We start from the raw sequence: 13,547 nt of genomic DNA, 5'->3' as shown, positions 1-13,547 counted from the left end.
AATTCCTCAGCATATCTAACAGCGCAGAAAAACTTGATGATGTAACAGAAACTATGGACTCTCTCTTTTCTAGCACTTTAGATACAGTTGCTCCTTTACACTTAAGGAAGACCAAAGAAAACAGTCTGACTCCGTGGTATAATGAGCACACTCGCACCCTAAAGAGAGCTGCCCGGAAAATGGAGCGCAGATGGAGGAAAACAAAACTAGAGGTATTTCGTATAGCCTGGCAGGAAAATACCCTATCCTACAGAAAAGCATTAAAAACTGCTAGATCTGATTACTTTTCGTCTCTTCTAGAAGAAAACAAACATAACCCCCGGTATTTATTCAATACAGTCACTAAATTAACGAAAAATAAAGCATCAACAGGTGTTGGCATTTCCCAAAAGCACAGCAGTAATGACTTTATGAACTACTTTACATTTACATTTACATTTATGCATTTAGCAGACGCTTTTATCCAAAGCGACTTACATTGCATTCAAGATACAGTTTTTACATTTTATCAGCACTTTACTTCCAAGATCGATTATATCAGAGATAAAATTGTAACCATGCAGCCGTCAGCTACAGTATCGCATCAGATAGTGCACTATAGATCCCCTGAGGAACAATTTCACTCATTCTCTACTATAGGAGAGGAAGAATTGTATAAATTTGTTAAATCATCTAAACCAACAACATGTATGTTAGACCCTATTCCATCTAAACTACTAAAAGATCTGCTTCCAGAAGACATAGATCCTCTTTTGGCTATTATTAATTCATCACTGTCATTAGGATATGTCCCCAAAACCTTCAAATTAGCTGTTATTAAGCCTCTCACTAAAAAAACACAAATTGACCCCAAAGATTTAGTTAATTACAGACCCATCTCAAATCTCCCTTTTCTGTCAAAGATACTAGAAAAGGTAGTATCCTCACAATTACAGTATATTCCTTCTTAGAGAAAAATAGTATTTGTGAGGAATTCCAGTCAGGATTTAGACCGTATCATAGTACTGAGACTGCTCTCATTAGAGTTACAAATGACCTGCTTCTATCATCTGATCGTGGTTGCATCTCTTTATTAATTGTACTGGATCTTAGCACTGCGTTCGACACTATCGGATGACCTGGATGAGCCCCGGGGACATATCCCCAGTCACCGTATCCACCCGATCCGGTCCGTATCCAGCCCAGATGGTCACTGCAGTCACCAGATCCAGTCCGTATCCAGATCAGATGGTGGATCAGCACCCAGAGACGACCTCTACAGCCCTGAACATCAGCGGAGACCAGGACACAGAGATGAGCGCCAGAGACAGATCTCCAGTGAGGACCCCGCCACTTAGACAGCAATCGGGAAAGACCACTGGAACCAGTTGAGCCCTTACAATCTGACTTTGCTGCAATTGGAATTGAACTGGTTCGTTTGGCCAGAGGAGAACCATCCCCCCGACTGAGTCTGGCTTCTCCCAAGGTTTTTTTCTCCATTCTGTCACCGATGGAGTTTTGGTTCCTTGTCGCTGTCACCTCTGGCTTGCTTAGTTGGGGACACTTCATTTCCAGCGATATCGTCGACCTGATTGCAAAGACACTATTTAAACTGAACTGAGCTGGATGATGACATCACTGAATTCAATAATGAAATGCCTTTAACTGAAAATCTTTTTTTTTTATCTTTTCATTTTACATTATTGACACACTATTTTCCTTTTTTGATATTGTGCAGTTGCTTTGACAATTTACATTGTTAAAAGCGCTATATAAATAAAGGTGACTCGACTTGACTAGTGTTATATTTGCAGCCATTTAAAGAGCTCCCCTTTGATAAGAGCAAAGAGTAATGATAGCAATAATTACAATGATGATAATAGCACATGATGTGTGTGATAGCATGGTGCTCCTAAAGAAGACTGATGAGGAGCGCTGCTCCCTTGTATCTTCAAAAAAGACACTTCAAATCAGAGCTCAAGCTCAAACCCTGCTCGCCGCTAATACTACATGCATTTGTAAGCATGAGTCTAATGCCTGCACCTCCTTTCTATCTGCCCATATAAGGCTGTGACAGCTGAGTTATTGGAAAGGCCCGTCTGCGAGGAAGTGATGGATTATATAACAGTAGCATAGCGGGCGCCCAGCCAGCAGAGTCATTGCAAAACGGCTAGAGAAACGGCAGTAAAATGTATTGCTTCAGAAGGGATGCACCCCAGTGGCTGATAGCTGCTCTGCTACTGTACGGCGGATCAGTGTTGACTGTCTGCTCGGCCTTTTTAATGCGTCAGCCCTCTGGAAATTTATGTGTCGGCACATTCACCTGGTTTCTGCCAAGGCTACAAACAGTGATGTGATGTTTATGCAAATCAAAGCATTTGGAGGGCAAATGCATCTTTTCAACAGGAAGAAGAGATTTTATGGCTCTTGTTTGCGTTTATGCTAATACTGTAACATCTTTTTGAATCAATATTTCTGTTAAATAGACTTCCATGCCTTACAAAATTAGCACATTTTGCTATAAAATACATAACATATATTATAAAATATATATTTAAATAGTAAACACTCTTTGACTGTACCATAATGTTAATGAGCGACTAAAAAAGTATATTTTTGATCGAATTACATTAAAAGAAACATTTTCATGATAATAAAACACATTTTCCTGTAAATTCCAATTATTGCAATTTCTTTGAAACATTAATAATATATTCAGATTTTACCATTAAAATTAATATTCAAATTTTATTAATATTATATGTACAAATATATAACATTAAATTATAATATTACACACACACATATAATATATATATATATATATATATATATATATATATATATATAATATGGAGGTTCTAGGAATAATCAGTTTATAATGCATAAAAAATTATATATTACAGTAATTACAACAGATATTTATTAAATGTATATTGATATAAAAAATTAAATACATAAAAACTTAAAATAAATTAGAGCCATGTTTACACATAAATCAACATAAAATAATTGACCATTTTTATGCAATACAGTAAAATCAGATTTTTTTTTTTTTAATGGAAATTGGGGAAGGAAATGTGAATATATACAATATAATAGCTAAAAAAATGTCTTCCCTTTTTATGGCACCTAATAACATTACAAATCAGAAATAAGCTGTTATAGTCAAACAACACACCTCTGACAAGGATGACAGTCATGTTGAAAACAGTTATTGTCTTGTCCTGTTATTTACAAGAAGCTAAATGTTCTGTACCAAAAGTTCCCCATGTGGAGCTCAACAGGCGATTAATCATGGATAAGGCTTAAGGATGCCCGCTTAACACTGTTGTCAGGGTCGAGTCTGCAGAATGGCGCATCTAATAGGATTAAATTGAGCGAAGTGAAGTCACTCTACACCTCAATCAGGGCAAAGGGGACGAGAACAAAGCAGAGCGATAACTTAACATCAGTTAGTTCAATAAAAGCAGGGCGACTGGAGAGTGAGGAGAGAAACAGGAGAGATGAGTCAGACCTGCTAATGACCTTTCTACCATCGGCCCTCCAGAGCTGAACAGACACACGATATGTAGGTCAAACACATTTAAACACGGTCAACATGGAGGTCAGGAAGCAGAAATGGGAAAAAAATACATAAAAAATAAATAAATCAAAAGGAGCGTAAACAGCAGAGACATGAGGGTTAGAGTGTACACTAAAGAAATTATTTGAATCCATCCTTTTTTGTGGATAAAATAAATAAAATAATAATATATATATATATATATATATATATATATATATATATATATATATATATATATATAAAAGCACCCTAAAAACACGTTTTTATTATTAGTATTAAAAATAACTTTTAAATTAAATAACAAATATAAATAAACTGAATTAAGGGCAATACAACAAACAAATATATATATATATATATTTTTATGCATTACAGTAATAAAAAAATTTGACATTTCAAATGGGAATTTGAGAAGAAAATGTATTTAATTGTTATGCCACAATTAAAAATTTTGTGTATCAAGATACATGAATTTGATAATCAAACATTATCATGGTATATGTCAAAATCCCATTGTAGTACCATTTGATACCATCACTGTATTATGGTAACTGCCACAGAATGTTTAAAAAGAGATATCATTTACACATTATACTAGATAATATTGTTATTTTTTCTTTTTGGGGTCAACCAAATCACATGCTACAAAATTAACCAGTATTTTTGTCTTGTTTTCCAAAAAAAAAATTCCACACTTCCTCAAACTCATTTATAATACAGTATACATTTCCTCAAATTCTCATTAACTGTAAAAATGTTTAAATTATTATTTTTTAAATTACAATTAAATCAATATACATTAAAGGCAACACCACCATATACTACAGTTATGTACAAATAAGCTTACATTTTATATTTAAATAAACTTAGAGAGGTTTAATTCATTTTATAACTTATAACTTGCATATATTTTATAACTTTATAACTTATTGACATGTATTATATTTTATAACTTGGAATTTCTCTTTATTTTTTATGTATTACAATAATGAAATGTAGATGTTTGAAATGGGAATAGGGGAAGCAAATATGTCTAATTATTGTTCTACAATGCAAAATTTAAACAGTGCACAAATAAACACCACGGTATATGAATCTGATAATCAGAAATGATCAAGGTGTATATTAAAATTCCATTGTAGTACCATTTGATACCACCGGTATCTAGACAATATCTAGAAAAAATTATCTTCTATTTCTGAAGGAACTGAATCACATTAAATTCAGGAATACGCCGCCACAAACTTGAATGAGTGAAACGAAAAAGAAAAATTAGCATTTTCTTATATTCCAAATCTAGACAAGCCACATTTCGAATGGAAAGCAAGACGGTAAGATCAAAGGACTCCTCAAAGTGTATTTCTCCAATAATCTAAAAGACGCCAGAGTGAGTACATGTCCGCAGGAACATGTGGGACACAAAACATGGATGCGTGATGCAGAACAGATCAGATGCAGATCATTCTGCTCGGGTTGACGTCATCTTCAAATGTGGGCTAAAACGCCAACCGGCTCTCGATGGGCACGTGCGTCACGTAAGCTGAAACCCAAGCTGCCCCACATGTGTTCAGCTCTATCTGTCATCTAACACACCAGCCAAAACAGGCCTGTTTTCTAGGCCACTGTGAGCCACATGTCCTCTTTTGAGTCAAACTCACTCTGCTGTGAATTCTCTTTCATCATGCTCTAAACCGTGGCTCTCCGCTGACCGGGCAGCCATGGGTCGTATACGTTTTACCCCAGCCACAGTCAGCCAACACATTCCACGTAGCGCTTATCAGAATGAGGAGGATGTTAGCTGACAAATATCAACACCTCGCTGCTTTTAGTGTGAGCACAAACGCTCCCCCAATAAACTTGGCATCAACACGATGCGGGCGACCCTGAAGCAGAGCTGAGACCTCCATCCAAGAGGGGATAATTACAAAGAGGGCTGCTACTGGCTCATCTTCACCCCTGCTGACTGCTTTATTAAACAGATTCATCATTCCATTTGTTTTGGGAGGCCATTATGGCTGAGAGGCGAACGGGTGCTTTGCAGGAGCGCGGGGTTGATGAAATAACAACTGCCGCTGTGCTGTTTCGCACGAGGGGCTTTTCCAGGAGCTATCAAGAATATGTGGGTGATCAGCCTGAAATCGAGAACAGGCTTTAAAAACACCACAAAAGAAAACTGGCTTCTCAAGCGTACAGGCACACAACAGAGCTGCAATTAATGTTACAAGCATGAATAATCAAAACACTTTTATCTCATTTATCTCAGAAGAAAATATGAGGGTATAAATACATTTTATGTACACACACACACACACGTTTTCGTAAAAAGTTAGTAAAATTAAAGGTGCCATAGAATGCATTTGATACAGTATTTTAATTGTTCTCTGATATCTACACAGAAGGTATGTGGCTTAGGTAAGGGCAAAAAATCTCCAGAAACGATTTTACATGTCCATTTACAACCCTAGGATTTCTCCCTAGAATGAAACGGTCTGTTATTGGCTTATTTGGCAGGGTCATGAATAATAATGAGCTCTGCTCTGATTGGCTGTTTCACAGTACGGCTCATCAGCAAGAAGGAAGCACAGGGAGGAAAATATATATTTAAATACTTTCTCTCGCAGTTATATCGTCGGGTAATTATACTGTATATAAAACGCGGGCATCAGGGAGCCGTTATTAATATGCGAGGTATTGAAACTGCTTTTGAACGATCCATCGATCCCGTTATAGTTTCACTTTCAAGAGACGCGATCACACAAACTATGTTTACATTATGGAGCAACAGTACTTACCACACATTTCACAAGATCAGATGCTTGTCAGTGGTGCTCAGGATCTGTAAGTCATTCGCCATCATCCTCATCTCTCCTTACTGAGAGTGAAATCTTATGTACTGTAACAGGCTACCGCTAGCAAGGAGCTAACCATGTCCCTTTAGTGGCTCGCGTTATTTGCTTTCTGTGCCTTTCTGAATACAGACACCAACCCATCCCTGCACTTCACACCCCCTGCACGGCCTGGAACATAACATTTATTGTGTTATTTTCGCTGTTGTCCGCGCTTGTTTATTTACAATACCTGTAGAGCTTCTGATGGTTCGGCCGGCTTAGAACAAGGGCGGGTTTATGCAAATGTTGGGGGCGTAGTGATCCCGACTGTTGCGTCACAGTCGGTGTTATGTTCTGATTCGCCTGTTTTTCAGTGGTCTTTTTTAATCACGAGATTTACATATGAAGGAGAAAACTATGGTGTTTGAGGCTCACTGTATGTCATTTCCATGTACAGAACTGTTATTATTTAAATATGCCAGGGTAAAGACAGTTTTTCATTCTATGGCACCTTTAAGCATTTTTACATTTCATTAAATATCATTAATTATATATTTTTAAATAATTAAATATTAAATATTTATTATTAAAATATATAATTAATATTAAATTTATTATTAAAATTAAAATGAATTATTAAAACTGTAAAATAAAAATATTGTATCATAAAATTAATATATATAAAAATATATCTAAAATTTTATTGAAGTATCAAAGTATAAAATTATACAACCCGAATTCCGGAAATGTTGGGACGTTTTTTAAATTAAATAAAATTAAAACTAAAAGAATTTCAAAATCACATGATCCAATATTTTATTCACAATAGAAAATAGATAAAATAAATGTTTGAAATTTGAAATTTTTGAAATGCTGAGAAATTTTATAATTTTATGCACAAAATGAGCTCATTTCAAATTTGATGCCTGCTACAGGTCTCAAAATAGTTGGGATGGGGGCATGTTTACCATGGCGTAGCATCTCCTCTTCTTTTCAAATCAGTTTGAAGACGTCTAGGCATCGAGGTTATGAGTTTCTGGAATTTTGGTGTTGGAATTTGGTCCCATATAGGTGCCTGATCCAGGTTTCCAGCTGCTGAAGAGTTTGTGGTCATCTTTTAACATATATTTCGTTTAATGATGCGCCAAATGTTCTCTATAGTTGAAAGATCTGCACTGCAGGCAAGCCAATTCAGCACCCAGACTCTTCTACTACGAAGCCATGCTGTTGTAATAGCTGCAGTATGTGGTTTTGCATTGTCCTGCTGAAATACACATCGTCTGGAGGGAAGCATATGTTGCTCTAAAACCTTTATATACGTTTCAGCATTCATAGTGCCTTTCAAAACATGCAAGCTGCCCATACCGTATGCACCCCCATACCATTAGAGATGCTGGCTTTTGAACTGAACGCTGATGACACGCTGGAAGGTCTCCCTTGTCTTTAGCCCGGAGGACACGGCATCCGTGATTTCCAACAAGACTGTCAAATTTGGACTCGTCTGACCATAGAACATTTTTCCACTTTTAAACAGTCCATTTTAAATGAGCCTTGGCCCACAGGACACGACGGCGCTTCTGGACCATGTTCACATATGGCTTCCTTTTTGCATGATAGAGCATTAGTTGGCATCTGCAGATGGACCAGCGGATTGTGTTTACTGACAGGGGTTTCTGGAAGTATTCCTGGGCCCATTCAGTAATGTCAATGACAGAATCATGCCGATGAGTGATGCAGTGTCATCTGAGGGCCCGAAGACCACGGGCATCCAATAAAGGTCTTCGGCCTTGTCCATTATGCACAGAGTTTCTCCAGTTTCTCTGAATCTTTTGATGATGCTATGCACTGTAGATGATGAGATGTGCAAAGCCTTTTCAATGTGACATTGAGGAACATTGTTTTTAAAGTATTCCACATCTTTTTACGCACTCTTTCACAGATTGGAGAGCTTCTGCCCATCTTTACTTCTGAGGGACTCTGCATCTCTAAGACATCCCTTTTATAGCTAATCATGTTACAGACCTGATGTCAATTAACTGAATTAGTTGCTAGATGTTCTCCCAGCTGAATCTTTTCAAAATTTCTTGCTTTTTCAGCCCTTTGTTGCCCCCGTGCCAACTTTTTTTGAGACTGCTAAAAATTTGAAATGGGCTCATTTAGTGGATACAATTGTAAAATTTTTCAGTTTAAACATTTGTTATGTTCTCTTTGTTCTATTGTGAATAAAATATTGGCTCATGTGATTTGAAAGTCTTTATTTTTCATTTTATTCAAATATATATATATATAACTATAAAACAAAAGTGTGTGTGTGTGTATACACACACACATATATATATATATATATATATATATAAAATATATAAAAGTATATACATATTTATATTTACACAGACATTACCATTTTGTTACCATATTTATTACATGCTTTGTGCATTAAATGTAATTATTAATATATTATATAATTACAATTATATATAGTATTTACACACAAAATATAACTAAATATAAAAATAACCTAAAACTATAAAATAACAATATGGCATTATATTATTATTATTAAAATATATATTATATATAAAGCATTATATATGTATATATAAAATGATTAAGTTGATTAAAATTAATATAATATATTGTAATATATCATTTACTGTTATCTAATATTATAAAAATAATCCATATCTATTATCTATATTCATATACTATAAATAAATATATATTAGAATTATAATACTGTCAGTGAGTCTCAGTCACCGCAGTCACCAGTCACCACTTACCCACGATCTCAGTCACCTGTGTTCTAATCACCTGCACCTGCCGAACTCTAATCAAGCCACCTACAAAACCACACTCCACGCACTCACTGATCGTCCGGTCTACCGTTCACTATAGGAACCAAACCAGACTCTCTCTACTAACCTTTTTGCTCTTCTACCCAGAGATTCCTCCGTGTCTCCACCGCTCCCTGGATTCCTCATCGTGCCCGCCATTCCTTCCCCGGCACCGGCTAGCCTGCCTCCCTGTTCTCCACTCCCCGACTCGGATCTCACGTAGCCCCTGAACTCTCTCACCCGATCACTTGAATAAAGTCACTTGTTGTCCTAACCCTTGTGTCTCCTAGCCTGTGTCCTGACAAATACTCAGCAATACTATGTGATGAACTACTATGCAATTACTAGAGTGTATGTTTATTGAATCAATATTGCGAAGGGAATATGCTCAAAAACACCATCGTAAAATCATGAATGTTGCTCATTGATGCCACATACAGTCATGGCCAAAAATATCAGCACCCTTGGTAAATATGACCAAAGAAGGCTGTAAAAATGTATCTGCACTGTTAATCCTTTTGATCTTTTATTAAAAAAATTCACAAAAATCTAACCTTTCATTGGATAATAAGAATTTAAAATGGGGGGAAATATCATTATGAAATAAATGTTTTTGTCTAATACACATTGGCCACAATTAACGGCACCCTTTTATTAAATTATTTTTGAAACCTCCATTTGCCAGTTTAACAGCTCTAAATTTTCTCCTATAATGCCTGATGAGGTTAGAGAACACCTGACAAGAGATCAGAGACCATTTCTTCATCCAGAATCTCTCCAGATCCTTTAGATTCACAGCTCCATGTTGGTGTTTCTTCTCTTCGGTTCACCCCACTCATGTTCTATAGGTTTCAGGTCAGAGGACTGGGATGGCCAAAGCAGAAACTTGGTTTTGTGCTCAGTGACCCATTTTTGTGTTGTTTTTGAGGTTTGTGTTTGGATTGTCCGGTTGGAAGATCCAAACATGGCCCATTATAAGATTTCTAACAGAGTCAGTCAATTGTTGATTTTTTATCTGTTGGTATTTGATAGAATCCATGATGCCATGTGTCTAAACAAGATGTCCAGGACCTCCAGCAGAAATATAGGCCCACAACATCAAAAATAGAGCAGTATATTTCATTGTACACATGGGGTACTTTTTATCCCTGTGTTTACCAAACCCGTCTTGAGTGTTTGCTACTAAAAAGCTCATTTTTTAGTTTAATTGGACCATAGAAGCCAGTCCCATTTGAAGTTCCAGTCGTATCTGATAACTGAATATGAAAAGTTTGGTTTTGGATGAGCTAGGATAATTTTTCTTGAAACGCTCCCAAACAACATGTGGTGATGTTTGACATTTTTTTTAAAGGTTTTCTGACCCAGAGACTCAACTATCCTTGGAGGATATAGACACATGTCCTCTTCCAGGCAGATTCATAACATTTTCTGTTGATTGGAAATTCTTAATTATTGCCCTGATGGTGGAAATGGGCATTTTCACTGCTCTAGCTCTTTTCTTAAAGCCACTTCACTAATTTGTGAAGCTCAATTATCTTTTGCTGCACTTAAGAAATATATTCTTTGGTTTTTCTCATTGTGATGGATGATTAAGGGAATTTGGGCTTAGTTTTCCCTCCTATTTATATTTCTGTGAAACAGGAAGCCATGGCTCGATAATTTCATGTTCATAATCACCCTGGAGTGCTCAAAATTGTGAATATGAATGGGAATATATTTTACCCATAAGAATTTCTAGGGGTGCCAATAATTCTGTCCAACGTGTATTTGAGAAAAACATTTATTTCATAATGATATTTCCCAGCATTTTAAATTCTTATTAACTAATGAAAGGTTAGATTTTTGTGATTTTTGTAAATAAAAGATCAAAAGTATTAATGCAGATTAATTTTCACAGCCTTCTTTGATCATATTTACCAAGGGTGCTGATATTTTTGGCCCTGACTGTAGGCCGCTATGAATGCAGCTTTTTGAATGAGTTCCACAAGCTACATTGGAGGGAAGTTAAATTTAACACAAAGCTATTGAAAAGTTTTGAGATAACGCATACAAACCAAATGTTCAAAGTCATTTTCTGAGAAAAATGTTGAGTTCCACTCAAATGGTTTAGATCAACGTGAGTTAGAGTAAATAATGACCAAAGTTTCCTTTTTGGATGGACTTTCCCTTTGACTCTGGTTCTAGGAGCACAGATGCTCAGAAATGTAGTTTTTCTCAGCTCTCTCTCTCTCTACTCAAGTCTCTCTGATACTCTGTCTTTCAGGTTTTCCCCTCCGGCCACCTAACCTCGCTCTTTAAAGCTTTTCTGGGAGAGGTGCTAGGCAGAAAAAAATCTATGTGGTTTAAAGGAGCCTGAAAGCTCTCCTAAATAATATTAGAAAGAGGAAAGAGAGATGGGGAATGTCTTTAGAAGCCGAGACCATCAGCAACACCACATCTTTCCTTTCCTCGTGTTCCCTTTAAATAGAACAACGGTCGGCCTGACAGTATCTTCACACTCTAACAGGCGTCTTGTTCTGCTTAAGCATTCAATCTTTTCCCTCACGACCACCTCCGAGAGTGTGACAAAACAAACGGAGGAGGCATTTCTGCAGATTAGGCTTTCATAACAGAGATTGAAAGAGCAGAGGTACAAGAATTACGTGAGCGATGGCGATGATGGCTTGTTATTGTTCGGGCTTGTTTGGAGATGAGTTGCTGATAAAACAAGGAGCAGAAGAACTAAATTGCAGCTGTCGAAATCTCCCAAACTGGGTTAATTGCTCTGGGATGGAGAGAGAACATGGATATCATTAAAAAGACTTTCCCTTTCCTAATGACGTCCTCACCATACCTGCCCAACACCCAGAGGGAATGACATTCCCAGTGTTTCGTATGCTGTTTGGTGGGAAATTATGCTATCTGATGGAAGAACTCATCTGAGAGAAACATTCATCTGAGTTTCACCTGTCTGCATTTGAGGCAAAATGCCAATCGTGTGAGATGATATCAAGAGTTGTAGCAATAAGACTCTATTGGGAAGTGACAGGTGCCTCTGGTAACATCCTCTGCACTTTTACATGATGGAAAGTGTCAGCATCACAAGATAAAAATTGCAGTAGATTCTTGTAGCACAAATGGTAGATTAAAAAGTGCTTAAAAAACACCAACGTTGTCGGTTTGACTCCAAATGAGCATATATACTACTGTTCAAAAGTTTGGGGTCAGTGAGATTTTTTATATAGCTTTTTTAATACCTTTACTTTGCAAGGATGCATTAAAATTGATTAAAAGTGAACGTATGCAATATTGCAAAATATTTATATTTCTAATAAGAGCTGTTCTTTTGAACTTTCCATTCATAAAAGATACAATTATCAAGGTTTCCACAGTAATATTAAACAGCACAAATGTTTTCAACATTGATAATAAGACATGAATGATTTCTGAAGGATCATGTGACACGACACTAAATTATAATAATATTTCATAATATTACTGTTTTTATTGTCAGATCCTCATTCAAAACTTTAGTATTGTGAAGATGAGGATTTGGGATGGCTTTGATAATGAATTAAACAATTCTGATTTTACTTGTGACTCCTTAAAGGGATTGTTTACCAAAATATTCATCATTTACTAACCATAACCATCCAAACCTGTACGACTTTTTATTTTCTACTGAACGTAAAAGAAAATAATTACACTCAGATTTCTTTTGAACAATGTCATAATACAATGAAAGTCAATAGAGTTCGATAGTGTTTTTTATACATAATGAAAGTCTTTAAGACATTGTTCAAACTATCTTCTTTTGTGTTCCGCTGCAGTATTATTTCAGTAATATGTAAATTATTTTTATTAATATATTGATATTTTTTGTTTTAATTTTAATTTCAAGTAGTTTTAGTATTTTTGTTGTATTTCTTTTTTCATGTCTGTATAGTTTTTAATAAATGTTTATTTCAGTTTTATGTTTATTTTAGTACATCAAGTTAAACTACATTAAAATGAAAAATGTCACCTTAAATGGCAGATTTTTTTTTTATTATTATTATTTTATTATTTAAAAAAAAAAATTTTTTTTTACTTCAGTTAACCTTTATTTTATTTCAAGTGACAATATATTTTTTAATGGTTTTAATGTTTTAGTTAACTACACTAACTGTAGTTTTGGATGGTGAGGGTGAGAAAATGATGACAGTATTGTCATTATGTAACTGTCTGTGATCTGATAAGTAACTGAGGTAGCTCAACGTGAACCCAATTAAACTTTCATACACATTTAAGCATCTTATGTAGACGTCAAGAAAGGCTAATTTTGTTTCCTTCTAGTCTTCTTGTCTGTATTTCAATCTG

At 35.7% G+C, this 13,547-nt stretch overlaps 1 protein-coding gene across 1 annotated transcript in view; it reads right to left on the bottom strand.

The window, feature by feature from the left end:
* The window catches only part of LOC306864565 (leucine-rich repeat-containing protein 75B-like), a 48,243-nt gene that overhangs the window by 14,321 nt on the left and 20,375 nt on the right, over positions 1-13,547 (bottom strand). The window lies entirely within an intron of this gene.

Source organism: Barbus barbus (genome assembly GCF_936440315.1).
Source record: "Barbus barbus genome assembly, chromosome: 45".
NCBI classification, from domain to species: Eukaryota; Metazoa; Chordata; class Actinopteri; order Cypriniformes; family Cyprinidae; genus Barbus; species Barbus barbus.
This window is presented reverse-complemented; position numbering and strand designations above follow the sequence as displayed.